Source organism: Lutzomyia longipalpis, chromosome 2 (assembly GCF_024334085.1).
Source record: "Lutzomyia longipalpis isolate SR_M1_2022 chromosome 2, ASM2433408v1".
In the NCBI taxonomy this organism is placed as follows: Eukaryota; Metazoa; Arthropoda; class Insecta; order Diptera; family Psychodidae; genus Lutzomyia; species Lutzomyia longipalpis.
Genome location: NC_074708.1, coordinates 18491120 through 18499255, shown reverse-complemented (window position 1 = coordinate 18499255; position 8136 = coordinate 18491120). Strand labels below are relative to the sequence as shown.

Genomic DNA, 8136 nt, shown 5'->3' with positions numbered 1-8136 from the left:
ATTTGCGCTTGATTTGATCAAAATCGGACTTGTAGAACCCGAGATATTTAATGCTAACTTTGGAAAGCTATATCTCGAGAACGGCGACATAGATTTTCTTCATTTTTGGCATGGTGCTAGATAATATAGTCAGCTATAACATATTAAAATTTCATCAAAATCTATCGTACAGTTTTCAAGATATTCATCGAAAACTAATCGAAAATTTTGTTTTTGATTTTTGGCCCTCTTGCGATCACATTTGAAACTTCCAATGTTCTAGAGAGTTGTAGGGTTTGTTAAAATCTTTCATTTGAGCTTGAGTTGATCAAGATCGGTCAAGCCGTTCTCGAGTTATGGCCGATTTTCGATGAAAAATTGTAGCGGCCATATTGACTAAACGGCTTGACCGATTTTCGAAAATGAGGTATCGTTGGAAAGGTTTTAATGAACCCTATAACATACCAAAATTTCAGATCTCTAGCTATAATAGGGGCTGAGATATCAGCAAAACAAAATTAGGGGGTGTCCCAAAATGGCGGACGGAGGGGTGGGGGGGTGGATTTGACATCATAATCGGATGTCTTCCACCCAACAATTGAACTTTGCCGTTGACCGCAAGTCTCTATCTATTACCGTTCTCTTGTTATTAAGCCTTATACGACGGCCGGACGGACGGCCGGCCGGACGGACGGCCGGAAAAGTTTTTTGGAGCATACGTTTTTTGGAATGTGGGGACCCTAATTCGTGCTCATACCAAGTTTGAGCCCGATCGGACAACATTGCATTTTAGGTGGTACACAGAAGCTGTGCTATTCTTTTCTTCGAAAGAATCACAGCTAATTGCATTTTAGGTGGTACACAGAAGCTGTGCTATTCTTTTCTTCGAAAGAATCACAGCTAAAAAATGGTCATATCTCTGGTTCTATAACACCTACAGAAATTTCTTGACTTGTTATGGAAAGGTCTTAAAATAAGCTAGAATATGGGATGAATTTTGATACTTTTCAAGTTCACCTCTAGAACACAAAATGGCGGCTTTTTGTTTTACTAAAACAGTTTTTCGCATTTTTCGTCCTGAAGGAAAAGTTCTAGAGAGTTCTGATGTTCTAGAAAGTTGTAGAGAATTGCAAAACCTTTAATTTGATACCAAGTTGAGCAAAATCGGTCAAGCAGTGCAGAAGATATGACTCTTAGAACTTTTCAAATTCTAGAATTTTTCAAACTGCGATATCTTCTAAACGGCGACATAGATTTTCTTCATTTTTGGACTGGAGCAAGATTATTAGTCCTGCTACAACATATCAAAATTTAAAAGAAATCGATAATGGGGATTCGGAGATATTGCCCCTTAAAATTAGGCAATTTTTGTTTTTGATTTTAGCGCCTCTTGCGGATGTTTTTGGAAATTGGAATGTTCTAGGCAGTTGTAGGGCTTCTTGAAACCTTTCATTTGATACCAAGATGGTCAAAATCGGTCAAGCCGTTCTCGAGTTATATCGAAAAAACACTTTTCGCTTTAGGCCGCCATATTTGCTAAACCGCTTGACCGATTTTCAAGTATGAATTATCGATGAAAATCTCTCACTGAGCTCTACAACATACTAATATTTCAGACCTCTAGCTATAAGGGAAGTGGTTGACAGTATTCCAAAATGGCGGACGGCGGCCATTTTGGATTTTGAAAATGCGAAAAAATGAAAATTTACACCCACATTTCTATATAAAACTTCAAACCGGAAGTCTCTATCTGTTTTCGTTCTCGAGCTATAAGGCAAAATGGGGACCAACGGCAGGCCGGCAGGCCGGCAGGCCGGATCAAAAATTTTCCACCACCATTTTCTGAATGTGGGATGTCTAAAACGTGCTCATACCAAGTTTGAGCCCGATCTGAGGGGGTCGGTTTTTCCGACGATTACAATACTTGGTGTTGGCCACGAAGTGGAACACCAACTAATTTTCAACCTCGCAGAATTTATTTCCCTCTCTCATTGTATTTGTGCATTCGTATGAAAATATTGTACAATTCATTATGTCAGGACTAGTTTTGATCGGTGGCAGTGCTCCCTTCGTGAAAGAATATTTTGCACCTTTTGGACGCAGAAATTGTATAAGCCGCGAACTCAATTTTCGGCCCCTGTTCACCGGTAAAAGGTGTGTATGTGTGTGTACCTCTAATATACGAAGATTTATGGCATGGCGGGGTAATAGGGTGTCGCGAACTACCCTAACGTAGAAGACCGTTGCTACAAAAAAAAATCCCACCAGCCGTAAATCTAGCATTAAGATGAAATCTCATAGTGAACACGATGAAATAAATTTTATAAGCAAGAATTCATAATCAGTTGAGATTTTTCAGTAATTGGACTTGAATCTAAGATGGATTTTTTGGGATAATTTTACAATTTAATTTCCCTTCACAGTGTCAAAAAAACCTCCAATCCTTTCACATCAATTGGGTCATACGCTGACTTAAGTGTGAAAGATAACATTTTCCTGAATTAAAATTAATTTAGTTAATCTAATAAAAAATCTGAGCTGGAAATATGTTAAAATGGTAAATGTGACAAAAGGAGTTAAGGATCCTAGAGGTTTTTACAAGGATTAGAATTTTAGAATTTAGAGGTTTTTACAAAGATTAGTTTAGGTTTTGTTTTTTTTCTTTTTTCATAGTTGTAAGATGTTTTATATTCTTCGGAAAATATTGTAAGATTTTGATAGTTTGTATTATTCTATAACGAGGTAAATTGTCGCTTCGCTCCAATTTACCTCGCCCCGCTTCGCGGGGATTTGTTGTGCTTCGCGCAAATTTTAGAGAGAAAATAAATTGTGATGGTTTAAAGGTAGATTAGGGCCACCCGGAAAAAAAAATTTGCACAGTGAAGAAATCATTTTCATACAACATTTCAGGCGCCAAATTCAAAAATTCGCAAAAAATTCATGACTGTTATATGGGGGCAACCTGAAGGGGGGCTTTGGGGGGAAAATGGATACGGCCACTCGAAACCGCCTGATATAAGGAGCCTCTGTACCAAATTTCATCGCGATCGGTCAAACGGTGTAGATTTGTATAGCCGAACACGACGGAAGATTACCAACAAACAGACCTTTCTTTATTATATAGATACATACTAAAAAAAAAAAACAAAAATATTATTTTTCTTGAAATCTTAAGACTTTTGAAATATTTCTTGAACAGAAAATTTAATTTTTTCATTCTATTGAACGCATTGGCCACGATCTTCAAAGTACCAACTATCAATATTTTGCTCGACTTTTAAGTTGTAAGAAAAGATTTTTGATAGAATCGAGCTTTTTGTAAAACCAACTCTAAAAAATAGACAAAAACTTTTTTCTTTCCAACATTTTTTTCTCTTTCAAAAAAAAGAAGCAGAAATATAAAAAAAATCAAAAGCTTCAAAGTAATTTAAAAAATTAATTAAAGTATGGGAATTTGAAATTATCAATGGAGATTGTTAAAATGAATTCATCAATACTGCTAATGGAGAACTAAATTAAGTTTTCGGAACTTGATTACCTGGAACGCTATTTTCCGGTATATGTATACTTCTCCGAACTCTCCCACTTTAGTGTCACCTTAAAATTGATTTATGCTTCAGCATATCTATTGTAATCGCATTTTTTAATGGATATTGACAAAGAGAAAAGTACATGGGTGCCTTTTTTCACTTTTTTTTCGGGGTCTTGTCACAATAATAATAAAATGTCAACTGTTAATGTCTGGAATGGCAATACCCGAGGGGTCTCTGAGGAAGGGAACAAAACTATGTGTATATATATAGTTTGAAGATTCTTTTGCCATATTCCCCCCTTCATAAAATTGGTACATGTGTAAGTGAGTGGCTAATAAAGATAAAAGACTGTGTGGCATTAACACGTTAATTTTGACAACACCGTTACTTTTTATTTTTACTGCAGTCGGCACTTTTGCCTCTTATTGCCACCACATGGACTCTTTTTTTCAAGAGACAACACCATAAAGTCATAAAGGTAGCAATTAGCATCTCATAGTGTCATCCGTATGTAACTGTCGTTCAAAGCCTCCGATACTTCCTGCTTTCGCCTCGCGATAGATGTGTTTTTTTTGCATAACATGAAGGGAAGGAAGCTTGGGTAGATGGCTTTTCCTGCTAAAGAGAGCACTGCAATACTTTCCTTACTTTTTTTTATATAAAAATTTAACAATTTTCATAATTCTTGAGAGTTTTCAGTTATAGATAAGTAAGCAAAGCTAAGTGAGCTAACTAAAGTAGAGCCATCTTGTGGGAAATTTGTTATCACTATAATGGCAGAAAAAAACCACAATTCACCCTCGATCCTCTTGCTTATCTGTAAAGCATAATTTTCCACACTTTTCACACGGATAGCACAAAGTTGTATTCCTTCAGCATGAACAATAGAATGTGACTATTTCTATATGCCTAAAAGTAAAGTGAATTTAACTCACGGTCCCCTTTTGCATTGCCATTCTCTGACAAATTGATTAATTGCCGTGTGTGTACGGAGGGTGATAATGAAATTAGAGAGGTTTTTCACCCACACTCCGTGTGATTTGAGGCTGAAATTCCCAGTGCTGATGATATTTCTCTATTACGGTGGAAAGGCAAAGGTAGGAATCATCCCCACAAATGCATACATAATGGATACAGTTAAATATGCAAATATATTCTCCACGGTCGGTCTAAATACAAGAGACAGAACAATAAAAAATTTACATATAGTACCGACACATTGCAGCACATATAGCAACACTATTATGTCTGTATTAATGGACTATGGTGGAGTGCGTTTTGGGCGATGGAAAGGCGGAGGGTGAAAAGTGAAGAATTCCTCCTTCCTCAATGGATGGTATTTTTTGTGCCATTTTGTACACAATTTTCAAAGAAGTGAATGTACGCGAAAAAAAGAGACTTGAACCACAAAATGAAGTCAGGAGAGGGACAAGCTAGAAAGGAGATTTAATAAAAATGTTAACTTGAATATTAACTTTGCAGAGCGAGGCTTTTAAATTGCAGTTTATGTATATGCGGGAATACTTTTGAATACTATATTAAAGTGAATGACCATCGGCGAAGTAATAGACTTTGGAGAATTTAGAGTTTAGTTTTCGATAAAAAATTTTAGATAAGATATTGAAAATAATGATAAAATTGATCTATTTGTTGAAGAACAAACCAAGAAAAATAAAATTATGTCCACATAGTGAAACAAATTCGAATTATTTTAAATTATTATATTTTATTCCAAAAAATAGAAAAGGAAGAATTGAATTGAGTTTGGCACTTTCCATTATTTCATTTAAAATTGCTGAGAACAACGATTTTCTAACTGTCCAGTACTCCAAAAGCTTCAAAATGAATAAAGTTCTTTCAGATTTCATTGAAATTGAAAATCTTAGTAAAACCTTTTATTTTTTATAATTAAATATTATAGATTTACATTCTTTATAAAAAAGCCAAGGGGTGTTTATATGGACAAAATTAATCCGATCTTCGGAAATATTTGGATTATTCGCTAATATTCGGATGATTCACCAAGGAAATTAAAATATAAGTCTAAGCCTAAAAATGTTAAATTCAAGCATAAAATCATACCGAAAATTAGTAAATTCAAGCTGAAGAGTTCTAAATTCAAGCCAAAAGTAGTAAATTCAACACAAAAGAAAAAGACTAAATTCAAGCCGATATATATTTATTTAGTTTTCAGTCCCAAAACAGCACAGATTGAGGAACAAAACTTTAGAAAAATATATATATTAAAGCCTAAAAGGACTAAATTCAAACGTTTCAAACCGAAAAGTAGTAGAAAGCAAAAAAAAAGTAGTAAATTCTACCCAAAAGAGACTAAATTCAAATCAAAAAGTCCTAAATACGTTTTTGGATTTTTTTTTCGGTTATTAGCAAAAGATGTTCATATGAAGTCAAATATTCAGATTGTCGGAAATATTCGGATGATTCTCTTTTAAAACCAAAATATTCGCCAGATAAACACCCCTTAAAAAAAGCACATTTTTTAGATATTCGCACCAAACAATGTGCGTCTTTGAGAGTACGTTAAAGTCAATTAACTTGACCCTTAGTTAAAGATGGGGAGTTCATCTATGAAGAATGTTGCCTTTACCTTGGCGTAGAAGAAGTGAAGATACAAAAAATTGAACATTAAAGCACCACATTTGGTTTTAGCTATGCGTACACCTGAGCTCTGGGTGTGCATTACCATTGTGAAATGGAAAATTGGAATGCGGATAGTGCACGTGGTGGAAAAAAGTGGTTTTCCCTCCTGACTGAGAGAGTGATCCTAGCGATTCGGCGTGTGGGAATGAGTGAGGCAGGGCACGTCGTGAATTACCGAGAATTTCGCATGTGCGGTGATCCAATTATGGACAGATACAAGTTGATGGGTCACTTAGAGAGATGGCTGAGCTATCGAATGAAAAATTGATTAGTAGTTTTTCTGCGACCATGTTCAGTCTTCAAGTCTCGACACTACTGGCAAAAATACCATCAGACTTTGCTCACCAAGTTAATGAGAAAAGCACAGCGTGGAATTTTCAGGGTCATAAGGCACACACCTTTCATGTCCTTTTGGTGAGACCAACTTCTCCGCATTTAGTTGAAGTATCTGAGCAATCCAATTCAAGTCACAAATTAACCAAGTTTATCCACGTGATTTAAGTGATATGGTCTACGTGATAAAATGAGGGAAAACTCTATGAAAATTCCATTTGATTTTATTGAGTATAATTATAGGTATTTAACGATTGAATTTATTGATTTAAAGTGTTGTTGGAAAATTCCTGTAATCTCTTTAAAATCATGCTTAATCGTCTCCCAGCTAAATCGAAGAATAAGATCATTTCAAATAGGCTATTCAAAAAAAAAGTTACTCAGCAGAACATTAATATTTCCAACAGCCGACAGTGTAAATATTTGAATAAGATACATAACGTTTTCTAATTATTTTAATTGATCCTCAAGTCAAAACAACTTGTGCACACAGACACATCCACTAATTATCTCCCCAACTTGCCACCATACGCGACTTTTAATTGGCTTTCAAACACAAGCATTTAGCACAAAATGCGAAGCATGATGATGGAGTCATACGTCACTTCTTGCTCTGCTGCCTTTGTCATTCTTGCTCTCTTTTCCTGAATCCAACTCCCTATAGACTTCTTCCTCCATGGAACGACTTGCAGTTTCACTAAATCGTTTGCCATTTCTTCAACGCACTAATTTGTCCAAAATGACATGAGAGAGAGAAAGAAAAGATGTATGTTACATCATTCTATGGTTTTCTTCTTTCTTGATCTATAACGCAATAAGATGAATCATTTAGCAAATTTTCTTTTTACTTTTTGCTTTGAAACCTTGTTTCAATATTAACCCCTTTTTGACCCATCTATAACCCTACTAAGACCTCCATGGAAGCTCTGTTAATATATATTTTTAATCAACAGTTTTTGACTCATAAAAAGAGCCCTCATCAGGAGATTTCTATACCTTTAAAAACAAATTAATTTTATAAATTAAATTTAAAAAATTTACGTAGTCCTGAAAGGGTTAAATGCCGAGAGAAAAGTATGCTAATATAGTTGATTTAAAATCTTTTCTAAATGAACTTTCTGAGTAATTTTAGGGCGTTGCTACATTAATTTATTTTATGCGTACGCAACTCATGTTAAGACTGGGATATTGCAAAACCTCTCGCTGCTTCATTCTTATGTCATGTGGAGAAGTATTGAGGTGCGCATCAATGGATGCAGTATACTCGCCAGAGGAGACAGCCTGAACGACGATTCCTGACAAGTATCGTCATTCAATTATGTTCAACATCATCGTTCACAGAAGACTGACCGGTATATGTTCTGTGCAATTAAGCCACAAATTTAGCAATCCATTATCCATTGATTGGTATTTTCTATGATTTTCCTCTCTGAATGGGATTTTTGGATAAAGAATGCTTCACAAACTCTTCCCCCCAAAAAAATCACTTCTTCGTCATGCAACCCTTCCCCATGAAGTACACCCTTCATGTACCGCGCGCTTGAAATGGTGTGTATGCAAAAACCACCCCTTTGAGCTTACCAATTACAACAAAATTGTTCTTTTTCATCATATTACACACAGCATTTCT

General features: G+C 35.4%; 1 protein-coding gene across 1 annotated transcript in view; it reads right to left on the bottom strand.

Annotated features, from left to right (window-relative positions):
• LOC129791129 (LIM domain transcription factor LMO4) overlaps positions 1 to 8136 on the bottom strand; it is a 141313-nt gene that overhangs the window by 95060 nt on the left and 38117 nt on the right. The gene's annotated exons all lie outside the window — the stretch shown is intronic.